The sequence below is a fragment of the Pleurodeles waltl genome, chromosome 11, assembly GCF_031143425.1.
Source record: "Pleurodeles waltl isolate 20211129_DDA chromosome 11, aPleWal1.hap1.20221129, whole genome shotgun sequence".
In the NCBI taxonomy this organism is placed as follows: Eukaryota; Metazoa; Chordata; class Amphibia; order Caudata; family Salamandridae; genus Pleurodeles; species Pleurodeles waltl.
In genome coordinates this window covers 610,789,189-610,810,933 of record NC_090450.1, presented here as the reverse complement: position 1 = coordinate 610,810,933, position 21,745 = coordinate 610,789,189, and positions in this window count along the sequence as shown.

The window sequence follows — 21,745 nt, the reverse complement described above, 5'->3', positions numbered from 1 at the left end:
TCCCTGTCCATGTGTGTTTAGTGTGGTGTATTGTTTGTCCTACAAGGTTGGTGTGCTGTCTGTGTAATGATTGGTATGGTGGCTTACCTATGAGCAGGCCATTGCCGTATTGCCCATCCTGGAACCGCTCATTGATGGTGGAGAGCCAGAATATGTAGGCATCATCGATGCTACCGGGATATTTGGCTAGGATGTTTGTGAAGAGCCCACAGTGATCTATAATGGCCTGCACGTTTATGGAATGGGTGTTTTTTTGCGGATCCTATAGAGGTGTTCCATTTCAGCAGGTGGCATAAGTGGCCATGGATGCAGTCCATTGAACGTAGCACATGCAGGAACACAACAATTTGGCAGAAACTGTGCTTGATCTCCTGCTGCAGTTGCTGGGTGTTGGGGAAGCAGATGTGGTGGGGTTTGAGGTGGATGATTGTGTCCAGAACCTTTGGAAGGAAGGCCGAGAAGGATGGCTTAGAGATATCACCCACTTGTGCCCCAGTTGTCTGGAACGATCCTGATGCCAGCATATAGAGGACAGTCAGGAGGTTGGTCATGGGTGAAATATTTGTTGCTGTTTTCACCATTGCAGGGATGTCTGGTGCAAGGTGGTGCAGCAGGCGCACAGTGGACTTCTTCTTCAGACGGTAGGTTATGATGCATCTTGTTCCCTGAGTGCAAGTATGGTTGTGTGCTGTCAAAATATCCTTTTCCTCCTTCTGCGCTGCCTTTGCAACTGCTGTGGTGGTGTTTGGGGCTGCTGCAGGGGTGCTGGTAGGACATGTTGTAGTCACTGTTGTCTACGGTGTGTGCCAAGCTGGAGCATTAACAGTTCCATGTTTTCCTGTGGGTTGCCAATGCTCCTTCTGTGTGTTTTCCTTATGTAGTAGTGTATGGGCCTCAATTTAACGCCGGATCTGACCAGGCGTCAAAATTTGACTCTAATCGGACTTTGCGTGATTTTTTGGGACCTGTTCCTTAACGTGCGTCATTTTTGCATCGGGCAGTAAATATGTCGCTGGAGGGCTAGCATTATTTTTGGGAAGTGAGCGCCTACCTTGCATATCATTGTTGCTAAACGATGCAAGGTGGGGTGGCACTCCCAAAAAATTACGCTAACTCTAATATTTTGTCGCTAGACGGGTATAGAAGCAAAATATAAATATGGCACTAGGTAAGTGCTGCTTTTGTTTCAGAAAAATGGCGATAAGGCAGCGATAAGGTTTCTTAAATGATGGCCTAAATGTTTTTCCATTCATCTACCCTTGAATCTGTTCAGATATGCTTTCACACAGATCCATTGTGCCGCCTGTCCTACATTGTATACCTGCAAAGTCATCCAATAATCTAATTATCCTTCTGTACCATAAGAAAAACAGGAATTAATCAGTGAATCCAACTAGCGTCTACCTGTGTCTTCATGTGGCCTCATTAGTATTGTCTAATTGCATGTGTATCTATGTGTGCCTTGACTGTGTATGTGTGTATTTCAATGTGCATCTAGGTACTGTCTGTATGACTATGGGAGTCTGTATATTTGCTTATTTTTCTGCTCCAAAATATATCATACAATATACAATCATTGCAACACAGAACATATACACCTAAAACAAGCCAGACATATTTGCTTTACCAATACTTGCCTATATTTTCCTCACCATGCAACACTGCCAACCTCCGACCCTCAGATCGATCTTTGAACCTATTTCTCAAAAATAAACATAAGGTATGGCCACTAGACAGTGATTCATCTAAAGAATGCTGAATTGAAGATTTTGAGATTAAAGCATTATGACAAAATGTAATTGCGTAACACTGAAAGGATCTTTTAACCCACTGACAGCATTTAAGTTGGTGATTGAGAATATGATCCTTCGCTTGCAACCATTATACTGTTAAATAAATATTCACACAATGTAATCGGTAAGAAAATAACTCAGTTAACAGAAACAAATATCATGCACCACGAATGACAGAAACAAATGTGTATTAAAAGATCATGAACCCCGTAGACACCCACGGTGAGCATGCGTTTTCCCGCAGATCTACAGTCAACTTTGATCAAACAAATAAAATCTCTAGAGAGGTAAAATGTACCGATCGTACAAACGGTTTTATAATATTTATCAAATACTTTACTTTATAGGATTAGATCTAATTAAAACCAAGCATACATTTGTCTAAAAAGAATCTTTGTATTTAATGCTATCCTGCAAGAAGTGATTGTTCCTTCATTTTTATTTCACTCCAGAGTTGTGATGCCTGCTTTCTTCTTTAGTTGTGTGTTGTCAGGATATAATAAAGAGAGTCTTTCAGCTTGTTACTGGCCCTAAATTTAATCACTAATTAACGGAGCCACCTGGTTTCCGGCTTCTAAAGCCAATTCCTCTACAGATGAAACTGCACATACAAAAATACAGACACGAATATCATTATATAGTTTAAGGGCTTTGTTGAATAGTCTCCTCAAAACGCAAACGTAAATCTGTTACATCACATAAATGTCCTGTAGTTCCTCCCAACTTTGGCACTATCCGTATTCTTCTTTGGAATAACACTACACCAGTGTCCCTCATGTAGATGAGGTTAAAAAAGCATTCCTACAAACTTCGGATGTTAAAAAGTTGAAGTCAATCCTAAAACCAAAACACATAAAAACTGCTGCACTTGCTCTATTTCATTCTCGAGTGGACTTTCGTGATGCCACTATAGCAGAGGTAATTCAAGTCGCCCTTATGCTACTAAAAGTTGTTTTACAAGACTTTTTCAATTAAATGTATTCACATTTCTCCAACACTCACTGAATTGCACAGGCTTCCTATCGAGCTTTAATTTGGCTTGCCTAGCTTTCATAGCAATTCATATGAAAACCCTGCTCTATCGACCAATCTACTCAAAATCTTAGGAGAAACTAGAAATATAAGAAGCAAAGATAACTTTCTACTAGAAATGTCCTTATTTTGAACTTCACCTGCTATGCAGCGGTCTGTTTCAAGAGTGGCCTTAACATTCTGGAAATCTCTGCCTACTGAAATCAGAACTGCATCAACCCATCTATCCGTCAATCATCTGTTAAAGACACACTTGTTTAGACTGTACCTGACCCAATATTTCTGCATTGTGCCTCAGGATCAGAACTGTGTTCCAGTTTCCACAATCTGAGCTGTTCTGTATGACATGCACTATTCACCTTCACTTATCCCGTACCTGCCCTCTCTTCTTCACTTTTCTTTGGCTTTTCCTTCTTTGATGTGCTCTACTGCCCGAGCTCAATTCCATTACCTTTTCCCACCAAGATACATTCTCGGCAAAGTCCCACTGAACCATATTTGCAACTGTAGAAAAGATTTGACTGGAACAACCTGAATCTTTGGCCCAGTTGCAATGCACCTTCGTTGAATCGGCTAGGCAAGCTTGCGCTGGCTATCCAGATGTTCTTGAAGGCAAAATGCTTCCAAGTCCCAGGTTTCTGAAGATGATAGGAGGAACACACACAATCCAATGGTCCAGGATCTCGAGGATATCACTTGAGGCTGAAGACTACACATGAGGTACTCAAACTGGCTAACTGGGTCAGGGGGAGGGATACTCGGCACAAAGGGAAAACAACACCCTAGCAGGTAGGTAAAGAAGACATGTGCAAAGGAACTTGGAGGGGAAAGGTGGCCCAAGGGGTCCCACAGCAAGGCAAAAACAGTGGGGAACGTAGACCATCCAGGAAGGAAAAAAGAATTTACTAAAATCTGATTACAGTGGGTGGCTCCTGAGGCTCTCTAGGGAGGCAATAGCTGTATCTTCCAGCAATTCAAAAAGGTCCATAGAGTGAGGGCAACCTGGGAAGTTTTTCATGATACAGGCATGACAGTGCATGGCTTGAGTGGGGGGGGGAGACCAGGCAGGGTGTTTGGGAGGAGGAGGTAGCAGGGCTAAGTCCAGTAAACTGGAGGTGGTTCTTTCTTTTTTAGAATGCCTATAGAAGCCCAGGGTCCCAGCTTCCCATGTGTCCATAGCCGTAACACCTGAGAGATTCTGGGTCACCTCAGCCCACTAGAGTTGCAGCCAAAGGCAATCCCACAGAACAAAATCTGTCTCTTGAACATTACAACTGGCACAGATATCCTGGGCATCTGGGAAGATTATGTGTATCTGGATAGGGGAGAGGTAAGCCATATGTAAGATATAGAACTGGATCAGTTTAAAGCAAGGGGTCCGGGAGACCTTCTGGGAGTTTTTAAGGCCTCTTGTCTAGGTGTCTAGCTGTCATGCATCCCTAAAGGGTTGCAAGGAGGTCTGAAAATGAGCCAAAAAGGCCCTATAGAGCCAGGTAATAAGTCTCCACCCTGTCTTCTGTAAGCTTGATAGTGGCTTGTTGAGATTCCCCGTGCATACTGAGGTCACTGAGGACAGACAAACTAATGCCCTGGGTGATGAATTGCTCCTCCTGGAGACCAACTTGCTCAACTAGTTACTCAAATTTCAAAACCTGATCATCTCGAAAAAGGTCCCCCAATCATAGTTCCCTTTTAGTGAAGTGTCCTCTCCCATATGGAGGACCAAGAGAAGTAACAGAAGAGCATTGTGTTCTATGCTCTTCTCAGGTCGCAGACATCAGGTCCAGTCATCATTTGTTCTTCCACAGCTCCAGGGAAGGTTCTGAGGAGGGAACTGGGGATGCCACATTCATGCTTGTAAAACTAAGTACATATGTTAATTTACAGTCACATATGATGTGCATACCTACATTACACCAGTGTGATCTAAAGATATAAAGAAAATACATTTATAGAGAGGTAGGGAGGAAATGCCTTACAAAATACATAAAGACCTATATGGCTGAAAATGTATGGGTATTTGTAAAACTGCAAAAAATATCCAATTTATATATCATTAAAGATTGTCTTCTGTGAAGGGCCGGAATCAATCCATATCCAGGGACGGAATAGTGAGACAACAGCCACAAAATGTGTAGTAGAGTTAGGAAAGGTTTTTTTCTATTGCTAAAAAACTTTTTCTTTGGTGAGAATAAAATTTTAAAGTTTTACTAATATCTGCAAAGTATTCACATCTCATAATCTTACTGCAAATAATCCCACAATGCCCTTCTCTACATAAAATCAAGATGACAGAATTATTATTTCAATGCCAACCCCAGAAGAATAAATGTGCATCTTTTCAAGACTTCACATGCATGTAGCTTCAAACTCACAAAATATTTCTAAAGTTATTCCTGAGCATACATGAGCCTCCAAATTTCCAGGAGTACTTCAGGAATGCTCTGTGAATCCCAAAAATATCAAGTCTTCTGAAAAGCTCAGTGTAAGGGTACAGAAGCGATGTTTTGGTATTGGGCCTCTGGGCTACTACACTTGTTGTCCTCGTTCTTCCATTATGCTTTTTTTATTTGCTTTTACTTGAAGTAGGCATCTCCTTTTCACACACCTATTTTCAAAGAAGCCTTAACAATGTAGTCTTAGTTAACATTTAGGCCCATATTTATACTTTTTGACGCAAAACTGCGCCATCGCAGTTTTGCGTCAAAAAATTTTGCGCCGTCTAACGCCATTTGGATGCGCCATTCGGGCGTCAAATTTATACTTTGACGTACGGCGGCGCAACCAACAGGTGGGAGTCATTATTTCGTGACGCAAACAGCGTCGGTCTGTCGTAAGGCAAACCCACGTAAAAGTGACGCAAATCACTGTGGGTCGATTTACGACAGCGCTATCGTGAATACGCCGTTTTTTTTCACGCTATTGCGTGACATTTTTGCGCGAAAACTGCACTTACAGGAGAGGAGACCCAAAATGGATCCCAGATGCCCCAACAGACCCCAGGAGGATGAGAGCAGACCAGGACCCAGCCAGGAGGAAGCACACAGGAACCAGGACATGTTAAAGAAAAAAAGAAAGTGTCGCTTCAGTGCAGAGGAGCAGGAAATCCTGGTGAAAGAGGTGACGGAACACCAGCACCAACTTTTCATATCCTCAAAATTGCCACTCAGTAGGAGAGAGGCCATCTGGAAAGAAATTGTGGACAAGATAAACAGTGTGGCTGAAGAACGCCGGAGAGTCACCGAGTGTAAGAAACGCTGGCATGACTGTAAACGTAGGACCAAAGAGAAAATGGCCAGGAACAGGAAGGCAGCAATGCAGACTGGAGGGGGGAGTCCAGCACAACAGGAGGCTCTGGACCACATGGAGGAGATGGTCGCAGCCGTCATCCCAGAGGAGATCGTCACAGGGATACAAGGACTGGACAGCGCAGACTACCACGACACTACGCACATGCAGGGTAAGTCGCATGGGGAATTACAATGCAATAATGGGGACTGTAAGCAGGGGGGGATACCTACTACACAATGCATGTAACTTAGCACATATATGAGGTGGCATGGGGAAAGGGGCACGGCAGGGGGGAATGCCCAGTACTGACCATAGCCGGGGCACGACAAAATACTGCCACCACTACAGTCCCATGGGGACATCCTGTAATTACAACAAGAGAGCCAAGGGAAACCAGTGACAGGTGGGAAGGACACTACCCTGAATCCACATCCAGGCACTTGTTTTGCACAAACTATTCCCCATCAACTAGGTCCCTACCTGTAATGCAGTAGCAAATACAACAACTGCAACTTAACTGCCACCACAGTTGACAATAACACCTCTCATCTCTGGGCAGCTATAGTACCAAATGGCAGGAACCCCACCCTGGAACATACATTCCTAAATTAGGGGGTGAGGATGACATCTGCAACTACTCCTAGAAATAAGACAAAGCTACCAGTACACTTAAATGCCGAATGTCCATAACTGACACATACATAAGCCTAAGTAAACAGCAATAGGAGCCACACAGCACTAACGACACACACATGCTGCATACGTCAGGGTCCCTCACGTGCCTGCCTAACAATGCTACATCACAAATGTCATACTGCTCAGACAACAACATTGACGAGGGGACACAGGCAACTGGTCAATGAAACACATCTGCACAGTCTAACCAAAAAATAGGACATTGATACGATAAACAGGCCAATCCAGTAAGACACACATGAGACCCCATCACATACAAACATCAACAATGTTTACATCCATACCACATCCTAACATTGACATACATAGGTCATGCCACCTAACATGTACAGATCATGCAATGTGAATAAAAAGTGTATGGTGCAGGGCCTGTGAGGCAAGTGTGCTGGCAGGGCAGTCACAACACCCACAGTCAGTCAAAGTGTACCGTGGCAAGTGAAACGTATACTTTGCGCAATAGCCTCAGGCTGGAGGCCTTTGTGCATCTTACCCTGAATGTACTTATACTCATTTGCTCACATCTAAGTGCCTCAGAGCACTTTGCACTAAATGAATCTCATTTCCCTTCCTATCAGTTAATGTAGCAAATAGTCAGTCCTAAGATGTTGGCAATTAGTCAAATCACCCTGTTTTGCCTACTTCTGCACTGGAGTTTGCCAGAACATATTCACTCTGTGGCCCAGTCAAGGATACCGTCTGATTCGTTGATGATAGATGTGGTAGGGGTTAAGGTTTGCCATTCCTGCGTAGGGAAACTTTGTCATCACAATGACATATGTCTTTTAAATTCACTTCCTCGTCCCAAGACACGCATGGGGGAGTTTACAAACAGAAAATCACATCTAGATGCTGCCTGCCTTGCTGCTGATGCACAACCAGATCCCAGCCCATTCCTCTGATATGAGGGATGATGTCTCCCCTGTGATTCAGACAGCCAAGCTCCAAACTTAACATGCAGTGCTATATATAGAACAAGCAGAGGGAGAGTAGAAACTGTTAGGCACCATGATAGCTGTGTACCAATGTATTACTCTCCTGCGGACTATTTCAGTTCTAACTGTGTGTATTGTTTTGGTTATTGGGGCTCACACCGAAATTCCTACAAGTCAGTTGTACAATGAAACTTCATATCCAACAAATACTGTCTGTGTCATTTGTGTATGGGAACATACCGGAAAAGATAGAAATGTGTAGGACCTGAGTGACCACCACTTCCCTGAGAAGTCCCAAAGATGTCATGGGCTTGGACTTCTAAACATTCCTCTGTTGTGGGAGACCAGAGGCACTGCTAGTCTGTCTGAGCTAAATACAATATCTGGGTGACAGAGTTATTTACAAGTGGGTCAAACTTAGTCCCCCACACCATTAGCTATCCTGCTGCCTAGAAAGCCAAGAATCACATGTAGGATAATGAGAGCCCACCCAAACAAATGTCCCTCCATAACAATAGTGAAACACCGAGGGAGGAGTAGGACAAAAAAATGCATATTCCAAAATAATTACAAATCAACACCTAGAGATGACCTGGCAGGCATGTCTGATAGCTCCATATCATATATGTGACACACAGGTGGGCCATAGGCCTACAACAATGCCCTATGACAGACAGCAGATACCAAGACAAAATCAGAGTACAAAGTAAAGGCATCCAAAGGCTTGTATCTTAGTGCTAAATGATCTCAACACAGACACACTAATTGTACCCTGTTTCTTTGCAGAGGAACACGGATCTCCTGCCGATATGCCTGTCCATGAGTTCCCTGATGACATGGATGACGAGAACATCAACCTCACACAAGAGACCATTGAAATGGTCCTCGAAAGCCTCCAAACCCCCCCTTCAGTAACAAGGAGGAGCCAAGATGAAGCAGCCACCACAGTAGAACCACCCGCCACCCCAATTGTAAGACCTGCCAGCTCCAACACAGCTGAGGACTCTGACGACACTGGCACCAGCTTCGAAAGAACAGTCGTTGGGGTCCAGCGGGAGCTGGCAAAGGAGGTGCGGGTGGGGATGCAAACTATGGCAGCCAGCCTTGAGGGGGTGCGTTCGTGCATGCTGTCAACTGCTGATCAGGCAGCTGCAATGCAAGCCAGAACATCGCTGTTGGAGGAACTTTTAGTAACACAGAAGGCAATCTGCACAGCTGTCATCCAGTTGACCAAACAACTCCAACAGCAAGCCAGTCAGCGTGTGCACGAATGCAACATCGAACCCCTCAGGGCAGACCTGGCTGCCTACCATCGGGATGTGGCTGCCATTCTGAAAAACCAGCACGCTCTCCTTGCTGCAGTACTGCCCTTCATAACTGGACAGGGATCAGCCCCCGGGATGTCTGCCTCCATGTCTTCTGACACTGAGGTGTGTGTTGCCCCTTCAAAACCAACAACAACAAGGACACACCAGGCAACACACACATCAGAAGAAGAAGACATGGAACAGATAACATTCACACGCAAGAGTACCCGGAAGCCCTAGTCCCTGCACCATGCCCCACTCTGACCAAGGTCCTACGTTTTGACACATGCCAGCCTCACTCCAACTACCCTCAATGACTGTTCGGCAATCTACTGTTTAACTTGTCCACATTGGCTGTAAATGTTTCTCTCCTACCATTTGGCAATTCCTGTTCCTCTGCACCGTCTGTGACATCACCCCAGCATGTCAGGAGCATCATCCACACCCTGTAAATAGGATCACCATTTAAGAATGCACCAGAACGGACTCACCTAACATTGTTAATGGACTTTTTGCACTACTCCACCTAAAAATAAATATCACTTGCACACCAATTGTGTCTCTGTGTCATTTCACACTTCAACTGTGCAGTACATAACTCCAAAGTGGCTGTGTGGCAACCATGTTGATTCTCTAGACTACTGTCCTGATTTCATGTATACTGAAACATCTGTGCAGTGGCCAGGATTGCATCATAGCTTTACTAGACTGAGGAAAATAACTGATGTAGGGACTAAGCACACACAATCATGCTGTGTTGGACAGAATGAGGCCCCATCCATAGCTATTCTAGACAACTAATGGTGGATGAGAAATGTAGGCACCTTGCGATACTAACACAATACATTATGCTGTAAAATGAAAGGAATGATAACCAAATTACACTGCATCAATCACCCTTACAGCATATACTACCATGAAGGAAAGTCATGCTCAAGCAGTACACACATGATGTAGGTCAGCAATGACAGCAACAAGACAAGAGTGTGAACAAATACTCATCTACAAAGCTCTCCCTGAACTTCACAATGCTGTCCGACCTATCTATTTACCTACAAAATCAACTCTGGAAGCACTCTTTGTGAAGTAGGATACATACCAACCCCAAATCTTGATGATCTATGCACACTACCAATGGTGGCTCTCCCACACGGTGGATACTTACCAAGTTAGCACACGGGTAGCTGGCATGTTAAACCTCAATAGCCTGGGGATAGCGAGCATAGGACACAAATGTCATACTAAAACTTTCTGCTACACTGATGTCAAGGCCATGAAAAGGTAGCACCTAACGCATCTGGTAAAGGGTTAACAAATTTTTTATTTCCAATAAGTAAGAAAAGAGGCAACTAAGGGAAAGATAAACCTACACTAATCTAACCTGACTACTACTAACCCACAACTGTCCCTAACTAACCTAAGCTAAACTTACTCTACACATGTAACGAAACGATCTAAACATCAACCCCCCACCCACCATTATGAGACAAGACACATGCAGGACAACACTTAATAACCTACACACATACTATACTATCCTAAACAAACATATATATATATTTTTTTTTTATCAAACAGGAATCCCAACATTGCCCCCCACCCACCCACCCACACAAAAATATTATATAGAAAGTATAAGGACCCCCCACCCTCTTACCTAACACTAACTAAGCTAATTACCTATACTTATCCTACAACTAACCCCCCAAACCCAACTAACAGTATGAAAAGAGGAAAGAGGGGAGAGGGGAGGGGTAAAAGTTCAGGAGGGCAAAATAACTAAAGATTTGCCCTCTGAAGTGTGCGCCGGATGGAGCGCACCTTCTTTTTAACCTCCGCCATGTCCTCCGTCAGGTTGTCAACCTTTTGAATTAACCTGTCCAGTTTCCTAGACAATGCCTGGAAGGCTGCAGGGTCAATTGGAGGGTCACTGCTGGTCTGCGTGCCGGTGGAGGTGGAGATTGTCGCTGGAGTGGAGTGGCCACGGGACAGCCCTGCTCCCAACACACGGCTGGGTCCAGGTCTTGAGGAAGATGGCTGGTCCGTCGCTGGGTCCCCTTGGGCAGACCTGGTGGTTGTAGGTGGCACCGTTGGTGGAGCCTGTGGTGTGGCATACCACGCCCCGGAGGCCCGTTCCGAATTGTATCTGCGGGCCATCCTCCGATACCCACACTGCACCTGCAGGATGTGCCTGTACCTCATTGCACGGCGCTCAAACTGGTTGCGAGCTGCGGCACTCAGGTTTGCAGCTGTGAAGGGAAAAGGCAAATATTGAGCATAGAATTTACAGTGGGTTGAATACCACAATGCGTAATTTGACCATTACTAGCAATGTATTGGTTGCAGCAATTGTTACAACATATTTCACGGGAAGGCTCAGAGGAAGTACATGTGAATCATGCATACTGAAGGGCATATCACATATAGCATATCCATGTCTCTACATGATGGATGACATCACCCTAAACTACTCCTACAATTCATACCTAAGCCATTATACATTATGGCACCAGCTCGTCCGCATACTGACTTCACTACATATGTCATTCTATGTGATAAGAATCACACTCCTCACTCAATGGCATTTCGAAATAGTTGTGTGCTAAGATTGAACCCCTGGCCATGAATCATATGTCGACACTATGGGCCAGATGTAGGAATTGATGGGAAATCAACTAGCAAATTGCAAAGCTGAACGGTGTCTCTGACACCGTCTGCGAGTCACTATGGGGTCCCTAAATCCCACCTCATGAACATCAATGATGTGGGTTCCAACTTGCACCACCTTAGCAACTATGGGCACTCACGGGGATGGAGGCCTGCTGGGAACAGCAGAACTCCATAGACGTGACTGCTTTTAAATGAAGCAAGTTATTTTTCACCAAGTGTAGGCCCTTTATCTGAAAGGAAAATGAGCTGCGATTTGTTTAAATTCACAACAATTGATTGTTCGTAATTTACACAATAATTATTGCTCCCCTAGACCACTGGCTGTTTTGTGCAGGAGTATTTTGGTCCACTCACAAAGGTGAAGGTTCACAATGAGGACCCCTTCCAGTCAGCAAGTTGGTTAGCAGCCACTTCAAGTGGATGATAACAGCTACTCACTTTGCAACCACGTACTCGTTAGCAAATGGGATTGCCTAACACTGTGATTTGCAAGTAGGGCTGGTAAACTCCTTTATTTTTTTACTTTAGAAAAGCATTTTGCGAATATGTACATGACCACCAAAAACATTTCGGATTAGGAAACAGACGTTTGCAACTCACTAACATCAAATTATGCTATTTGCAATGTGGAGACATTTTGCTACATCTGGACCTAGGTACAAACTCAAGTCACAAAAGGTGTTAAGTACGTGTAACATACTGGTTGCTACAGTCCTAGGTACCCTGTTTCACAGTAACATCCCAGTCTTTGTGGGTGGTGTGGGAAGAACAAACAACAATCCCATGATCAATGCACAACCAGGAGTGTACAGAAAGTGCAACAAGCATGTGCCTTCACACACAACACCTATGAAGGGCTAGCAACACGTTGGAGTCAGCCCAACCTTGTCACATCCCAGGTCCACACATGTCAAAATGATATGACTTAGCCAAACATAACATACAATTAGTGAGGCATGTTTTACAACACACACAGAGGAGGTAGAACACCCATTCACATGATTCAACAGAACACCTAGGCCATTGCACTCAAGTCACACACACTTCGAGGTCACCTTGTGGAAGTACATGCCCCCGGAAGATTCGACCTACAGTGTACACAGTCCATCCTCAACTAGGAAGAAGCACTTGTCATCGAAGCCATGTGCCTAAGCTATCTGGGAGACTGTCAGTCTGATATGCTGACTCAGTTAATGGCAAGTTCCTGACCAAGTCTAACATTGACCAGTGTGTTCAAAATGAGTCATGCTATTCCCAATAGTCGCACTAATTGAATGACCTACTGCCCCTCAATCTGAGAGATGACTAGGGATTGCTTTACCGAAACATTATTCCAATTTGATATCACACCAAAACAACAAAGCCAATGAACGGCCAGCACATCATATCATGAATTGTCCTGAACACACAGTAATCCATCATGCTTCATTTCCAAACAATGTAAATAACACTTAGGCAACACTCACTGTAGGTATCGGGGTCGTCAAAATGGGCTACCTCACCAACGGTGTACGGGGCTGGTCCACCTGTAAAGCATGAAAGGAAGATTATACTCAGACTGGGTGAACAGACAAATAATTTCTGTTACAATGACAGTGTGTGAATATTACATGGTAATGATACACTTTCACACATGCTCATCCTGTCTGGCTGACTTTGTATTCTAGATTATCATTGGATGAGTCTCCTGCTCCAGTGACACACCCTACTACACTCATGCAGTGGCCAGGACAGTCATGTGTCGTCCAAGTTACTCCTCCATTAGTAGGCCCGAACAATCATGTGATCCATACATCTCAGCATGTGCATCCCAGAGAGAAACATTTCACAACTGGTTCCATGAGGACTGCATGACCACTCACAATCAAACAGGCTATGGGGACAGGTTCAACACACAGCAACCAGACACACATGTGACATATGTGTGGACAACATGACTAACTTCATGTGACGTGAAGGCAACACACAGGTGTTGCATCATCATGTGTTTGCAATTTTCGGTCTAGCTATGGCGTCTACATATGTAGGTATGTTGTTTCTACATGACGTACTCACTGGCCATTATGACCAGTAGAGTACAAATAGAGCAGTTCACGTGTTGCTTTTCAGACACAAATGCAACACTACATTCCATGCAGCTACAGCCATCTGGTATGTGTTGCAAAGATAAGGCATCGGCCTGGTAGCATAGGTCTTCATACACACCCGGCAACAAATACACATTTGGACACATATGTATACCTTTGTAGCGCAGCATTTGCATCATTTTGTGACGCAGAGAGGGGGCTACTTAGCAAAATACAAATAGATGTTGCATTTTACTGCTGTTATTGGGTGTACATGTGTAGCAAAAATGGGGATTTATGTGTATGCCCATGGGCCTAGGTTTCCCTAGTATAACACGCAGTCAGCTACTTATTTTGCAGATTGGCTACCAATCATCACATGTTCACGCACACATTCCTATTATTCCCATGTAATTGATTATTACTCACCAACATAGCCACCAATCCGGAGTCCCAGGTGGTCCAGCAGGTCCTGTTCCCTGCTGATCAGATCTGCCCAGCGGTGCTTGAGTTGATGGACATTCCTCATACTCCCGTAGACCCGGACCAGGTGATGGCGCACCTTCTCCCAACGTATTTTCCTCGCCTCCGTGTGATACCCCTGTATCACACGGCCCCCAGCCTCCAGCATCAGTGGGAGGAAATGGCTTACGACCCATATGAAGCCCCCCAATTCGTCCTCACCCATCCTGGACAGGCGAGGCCTACCTGACATGATGCGAGGTGTAAAAAAGTACCAAAGAAAAATGAAAGAAAAAGTGGGAAATGGGGAAAGGTAGAGGTGTGAAAGAAAAAGAAGAAGGAGAAAAATAGCCCAACCAACACCCCAAACTATGCTACCCACAACAGACTCCCACAGACAATACAAACTATCACAGGTATAGACAAAACAACACTAAACAGACTGAGACAATGTTTGACAACAATAAAAGATTGACACAAAGACAAAATACAAGGCACACAGGACACTAAAGCAGTAAAACACAGGACAACACCTTTCACACAACCACACAGTCTAGATAACTCTGAGACTGCAAAGTGAAAGTGAAAGTCAACTCCCAGTACAGATTTGGTAAACAGGATATCCTATTACATCACTTCCTGCATAAAATGGCCGCCGTTTTTATTTTCGCGTAATGCGTCATATTTTCACGCATACACAGATGTGCGTCATATTTTTTTGACGCATTACAGTGCACATGATGCGGAGTGTAAAAATATGCTATGAATATTAATATTTCAAATTGTACAGGAGATGACCAACATATTGTGCATGTAGCGTCAATTACACCACGCATACATCATGGGCGTCGTTTTTTTTACACGTACAGTGGTGCACATGATGCGGAGTCAAAAAATATGATATGAATATTAATAATTGATAATGTACATGAGATGACCAACATATTGTCCATGTAGCGTCATTTTGACCACGCATACATCATGTGCGTGGTTTTTATTACACGTACAGTGGTGCACATGATGCGGAGTCCAAAAATATGATATGAATATTAATAATTGATAATGTACATGAGATGACCAACATATTGTCCATGTAGCGTCATTTTGACCACGCATACATCATGTGCGTGGTTTTTATTACACGTACAGTGGTGCACATGATGCGGAGTCAAAAAAAATGGTATGAATATTAATAATTAATACTGTACATGAAATGAGCAATATATTGTGCATATAGCATCATTTTGACCAAGCATACATCATGTGCATGGTTTTTATTACACGTACAGTGGTGCACATGATGCGGAGTCAAAAAAAATGCTATTAATATTAATAATTAATACTGTACATGAAATGAGCAATATATTGTGCATATAGCGTCATTTTGACCACGCATACATCATGTGCGTGGTTTTTATTACACGTACAGTGGTGCACATGATGCGGATTAAAAAAAAATGCTATTAATATTAATAATTAATACTGTACATGAAATGAGCAATATATTGTGCATATAGCGTCATTTTGACCACGCATACATCATGTGCGTGGTTTTTATTACACGTACAGTAGTGCACATGATGCAGAGTCAAAAATATTGTGGATGTAAATAATAATTTGAAGGTGAAATATCAAGACACTTTTGGATACATTTGTATCTGACTCTGCATTGTGTGCACTCATGTACATGAACAAATTATGACGGCCATGCTGTATGCGTAGAATATGGAGCAAATTGATCCAAATGTCTTCATGTGTTTAGCTTTGGAAAGGTGATTTGTCATGGTAAAACGGTGCGATGTGAGACACATTTGTGTTTGTATCTGACAAATGTCCGTACTTTTATGTATAGACGGCCTTCACACTGTGATGTTTGGGATACGTTAACTAATGTATTGACCATATTTGACAACATATTTGGTGTAATTGCTGATGGCTATTTTGAAATGAGGTTTTTGATACCATTATGTATTCCGTCTCCAAAATGTCCCCACCTTTATGATGGGGATGCTTTTATCTGTAGTCCTAACAGGGAGTGGGAGAGTCACTTTCAGTTTTTAGGGGGCTGACCATGTCCCATTATGATTTTGTGTTTCATATTTGTGTAGGACTTGTGATATAGAGGCCACATATGTGCCTTATGCATGTGTTTAGTTCACAAGTACATGATTCCTGTATGTTTTGGGGGTTGTAGAGGTGGAGTTAGTCCCCCAGCACCCTAGGATTTGACCATCCAGAATAGCTACTGTATCCATGGAGTATTTTTATCATATCCTGGCAAACCTGCAGCAGCGGGCGAATGTAAGGCCATATGGTATGAATGACTGTTGACCATTCATTCATCTCATTAGCCCATTTGACGTTTGCAGTATTGATGATTTGGAGCTAAGTTGCATACCATTTTCATATGACTAAGGGGGTCATTCTGACCGCGGCGGGCGGCGGTCGCCGCCCGCCAAGCGGTTCCCGCCGAAAGACCGCAGCGGTCATTCTGGCTTTCCCACTGGGCTGGCGGGCAACCGCCAAAAGTCCGCCCGCCAGCCCAGCGGGAAACACCCTTCCCACGAGGACGCCGGCTCAGAATGGAGCCGGCGGAGTGGGAAGGTGCGACGGGTGCAGTTGCACCCGTGGCGAATTTCTGTGTCTGCAAAGCAGACACTGAAATTCTTTGTGGGTCCCTCTTACGGGGGCCCCTGCAGTGCCCATGCCATTGGCATGGGCACTGCAGGGGCCCCCAGGGGCCCCGCGGCACCCCCTACCGCCATCCTGTTCCTGGCGGAAGACCCGCCAGGAACAGGATGGCGGTAGGGGGTGTCAGAATCCCCATGGCGGCGGAGCGCGCTCCGCCGCCATGGCGGATTCTCAAGGGCAGCGGGAAGTCCGTTTCTGGCTGCGGCTGAACCGCCGCGGTCAGAATGCCCATCGGTGCACCGCCAGCCTGTTGGCGGTGCTACCGCCGACCTCCGCCAGGGCGGTAATTACCGCCAGGGTCCGAATGACCCCCTAAGTTTGCAAGACTCTCAGCGTTCACGATGTGATAATGCGAAGATTGTTTTGCTTGTCTGTGTCCCTTTCTGCATAAACTGGTTTAGTGTCATGTTACAATCTTCCTGCTAGGTTCAAACTGGGACACAACTGTGATGGTCTACTTTCAAATATTAGGTTGGTTGTATGACATATGTGTACATGTGTGTGGGAATGTGGATCCAGTATGACCTGTCTGTGTGTATGTTGTCACTGTAACTTCAAGGTCTCCTCCTGAGTTAGTGGCAGCTGATGTTGTTGCAATTGTGTATTGCTCACATCATACACTTGAGAGAAGCCATTGATGACATGTTCACGTACACATGGATGGTCCCACCCTGTCTCTGAACCCGTGTGATGTGACTTTCAAATGATCTCCAATTTTGGGCTGGATGAGAGACTGTTTCAGTTGTTTGGATCCGGCATGTCTAATTGTCACATTTGTACTCTTGTTGGGCTCTGTGTATGGTAATGTAACATGTCACATCCTACCCTCTGTGCATACAGTTGTGATGTTTATTTTTGGTGTGATGATTTTTAATGGCATTCTTGATCAATGAGACGACATTCATCTTCAGCTATTTCAAACTAAAGGTGGTCAGAAATGAATAGGCCAAAGCATGATGTGGTGTTTGTGATCTGTGTTTATTTACAAGTGTGGAATACAAGTGATTATAATGACTTAAGTAAAAAGATTGTTCACAAGCTGTTGGCGCCTACGCACTCCTGCTGCGGTGTTAGGTTGTTCCCCCTCCTGTTGCAGGCCAGCATCCTCCTCATCATCATCCTCAGGCATGTCTGGGTCCGGTTCAAGGAGGGGAATGTTCCTTTGTACACAAATATTGTGTAATATGGCACAAGTGAGTATAATTTTGCATACCATCTCTGGGGAGTATAGTAGGCTTCCGCCAGTGATGTCAAGGCAGCGGAACCTTGACTTTAGGATCCCAAAGGTCCTCTCCACAATGCTGCGTGTCCTCTTGTGGGCGTCATTGTATGCCCGCTCAGCAGCAGTATTTGGGTTCCCATATGGTGTCATTATCCAAGGCTGGATGGCATACCCCTGATCAGCTGAAAGAGAAACACAGAATGGTATCAATTAGATGTAGGAGGCACTGTTGTACGTATCTTTGATGGCAGTAGTTGTGTTGTGTTGTCTGTTACTATTTTGTGTACTAATGTGACAACCTATGGTTGTTGGTGGAAACTTTGGCATTGTTTTTTTTCCTTGGCTGAGCAAGTGTTTGTTGTCTAACTGTTTGTCAGCAGGATGTATTGGTTTCTCAAGTACAGTGTGCCCTCCCTTGCATTGTGACTTGTGACACAGGTGTCCGTGTGTCCTCACTGGGGGTGTGATGATAGTTCCATGCAGAGTTGAAACATGAAAGGGTATTAGAAACGTCCATATGAACATAGCCAGGCCATCCCATCCCTTAAAAGTTATGCATTGTATTAGTGTACAGGTTATTGTGAGACTTCCAATTTGCAAGGTGACATTTAGGCAACCACAGTCATGAATGTCTTCACACTAAGCTGTGGAGTAAATTCAAATGTGTGAGAGGTTCAATGGTGACTTGTGACACATGGCTAGTGATGTGAGTACCTCAGTGTGTTCCTGTCTAGGTGTTGCTATTGTGGTGTATGTGTTGTTTATCCTAGAGGGTTTCTGTGCAGTGAGTATATAAGTAGATTTTTGTCCTTACCAACAAGTAGTCCATTGCCATACCGTCCATCCTGGAAGTGTTGGTTGATGGTGCAGTGACGGAAGATGAATGCATCATGTTCACTCCCAGGATATTTAGCCACGATGTTGCTGATCAGTCCTTGGTGATCGACTATGGCCTGCACGTTGATGGAATGTGTGTGCTTCCTGTTGCGGTAGAGGTGTTCACTCGCAGCAGGTGGCACAAGGCGTACGTGTGTGCAGTCGATTGCACCAAGGACGTGCGGAAAGCCACTGATGGCGTAGAACCCCTGTTTTGTTTCCTGCTGCTTCTGCAGTGTGTTAGGGAAGCAGATGTGGCGGGGTGTCAGTCCAATGATGGCATCCAGTACTTTAGGCAGGAATGCGGAGAAAGATGGTTGTGAGATTCCACCAACCAGGGCACCAGTTGTCTGAAAGGAGCCACTTGCCAGCAGGTGAAGTACGGCAAGCAGCTTTGTTTCTGTTGGGATAGTGCGTGGAGTCACTAAAGTGGGGGCCAATTGCTGTTCAATATTTGTCAGCAGCTGCTGAATGGCCTGCCAGTTCAACCGGTACCTCTGGATGATGTCTCGTTCCCTGAGGCCATGCAGGGTTGTTCTTGGGCGGAATATCCTCTCCTGCCTTCTGCGCTGTCTTTGGGGTCCCTGCTGTTGTTGTTGTGGCTGCTGTTGTTGCTGCAGGGCTCTGCGTCTACGTGCACGTTGAAGAAAAAGCACCTCCATGTCTCCCTGTTGCTGCTCTGCTGCTCTGTTGTTTGTTCTGTGTGTTCTGATTAAGTACAGGTGTGTTTGCCCCATTTTAACGCCTGCCCTGACCCAGGCGTTAAAATTTCACGCTATTCATGCTTTGCGCCATTTTTTTGCGCCGCCTGCCGCGCAGGAGTGATTTTTGCCCTGGAGCATAAATACCACGCACCGCTATGTGCGTCTGTTTTTAGACGGGAACGCCTTCCTTGCATCTCATTAACGCAAGGAAGGCGTTCACGCCAAAAAATGACGCTATTTGCCCATACTTTGGCGCTAGACGCGTCTAACGCCAAAGTATAAATATGGCGTTGGTTTTGCGCCGAATTTGCGTCTAAAAAAACGGCGCAAATTCGGCGCAAACGAAGTATAAATACGGGCCTTAACGTTTCCTCTAGAGGACCAAAGGATAAGGCATTTTCAAATATATATATGTATTGTGAATCCATTGAGCCAAGACCCTCTCCAGCAATCTACCTAAAGAATGAGAAAGGAGGAATTGCTCCCAGGGCATTACCGCCCTAAAAAGACACCTACAATACACAAGAATACACCAGGGAAAATGATAGGGAACCTTGTTTCTGGTGACTTAGTCAAATTAAAACTTACTGCAAAATGTACTTTGTGTGACAGGCTCTTAACTTATTATTTGCTACAGATTTGGGGAATTGTGTATATCACGGTTCTTTTTTAAAAGTGTTTTATATAATTTGAATATAGGTTTTCAGGCGATTTGGGTCAAATAATAATGGATTTTGTGGAATAGATTCCAAGGATTTGTAGTCAACAATACAGAATACGCCCCTTTTTAACTATATTTATTCTCATGAATTGTGTGCCTCCTACTGCTCTGTTGTCTGATTTAGCAAGGGTGTTATTTTAGAACTGTATTTATATACTGAGGTGAATTTGTGTCCTAATGAATATATGATCTATTAGTTTTTAAGATGTTCTTAATATGCGAGTCAAGTTGTGATTCAATTGTTGTGATATGCATGATTAGACTACATTTGGGTATAAGGCACTGTAAAGCTAATTATGTGATGTGTATCAATGAGTGTGTTGCCTTATAGCCACTGTATCAAACAGATACATATTGAATTGAATTGAAATTGAAATATTTATGTTTTAAGGTTACCCCTAATTTTGGCACTGGGCTTTCATCCACCATTAGGTGACTTGCTTCATTATGGGGCATGCTTTTCACTCATGTATATTGTGGTGGCACGAGTAGGTCTTATGAGGTGGCTTCATATTTAGGAAGTTTAGGACACATCTGGAATGAGAAGAGACAGACGCAACACAATACAGGACCTAAACAACAACATAGTCAAACATCATTTGCAAATGGCAACATAGTCAAACATCATTTGCAACAAATGGCTAATGCTTGCAAAACAGCGACTGAAACACATGGCATATTGCAGAAAAGGTGAGAAAACAACATTCTTGGCAAAACAGTTAGCTTAAAGGGAGTCAGTAACACTGAAGGTTCACAATTGTAGAGGTTTGTAACTGTGCAAAAAAATCAGAAACACACAAAAGTAATGTAAATTCAGCTACCCGGTAACTGGTACCTGTAAAAGAAAAGGATGACATCTGAAAGTTTGACTTGGCATTTGCTGAAGTTATTGGGGCACACCACCTGGTTAGGGATAGGGACAAACTAAGGATGAGGTGTGCTTACCCCACAAGGAATGGTCAAGAACAAAAGCACAAAAGTATCTCAGGCAACATTGAGGTGGCCATTCTGATTTCAGTGGTCTTTTTCTGAGACCGCCAAAGCCATGGGCGCCAGAAGGCCGCCAGTGCTGGTGGTCTTCCGACCGCCATATTACCATTAATGAAGGATTTCCTCCACAATTTGGGAAGAAATCCTCCAGTAGTCTTGCTGGTGGTCGCAGGTTGCAGATGCGGTGCCACCGCTGGCCCTGCCCACCAAAAGGCCAGCTGTATTGTGAACTGTAATACGGCCTGGTGGTGTCCTGATGGTGGGGCTCTACTGGCGATGGAAGCGCTGGGTC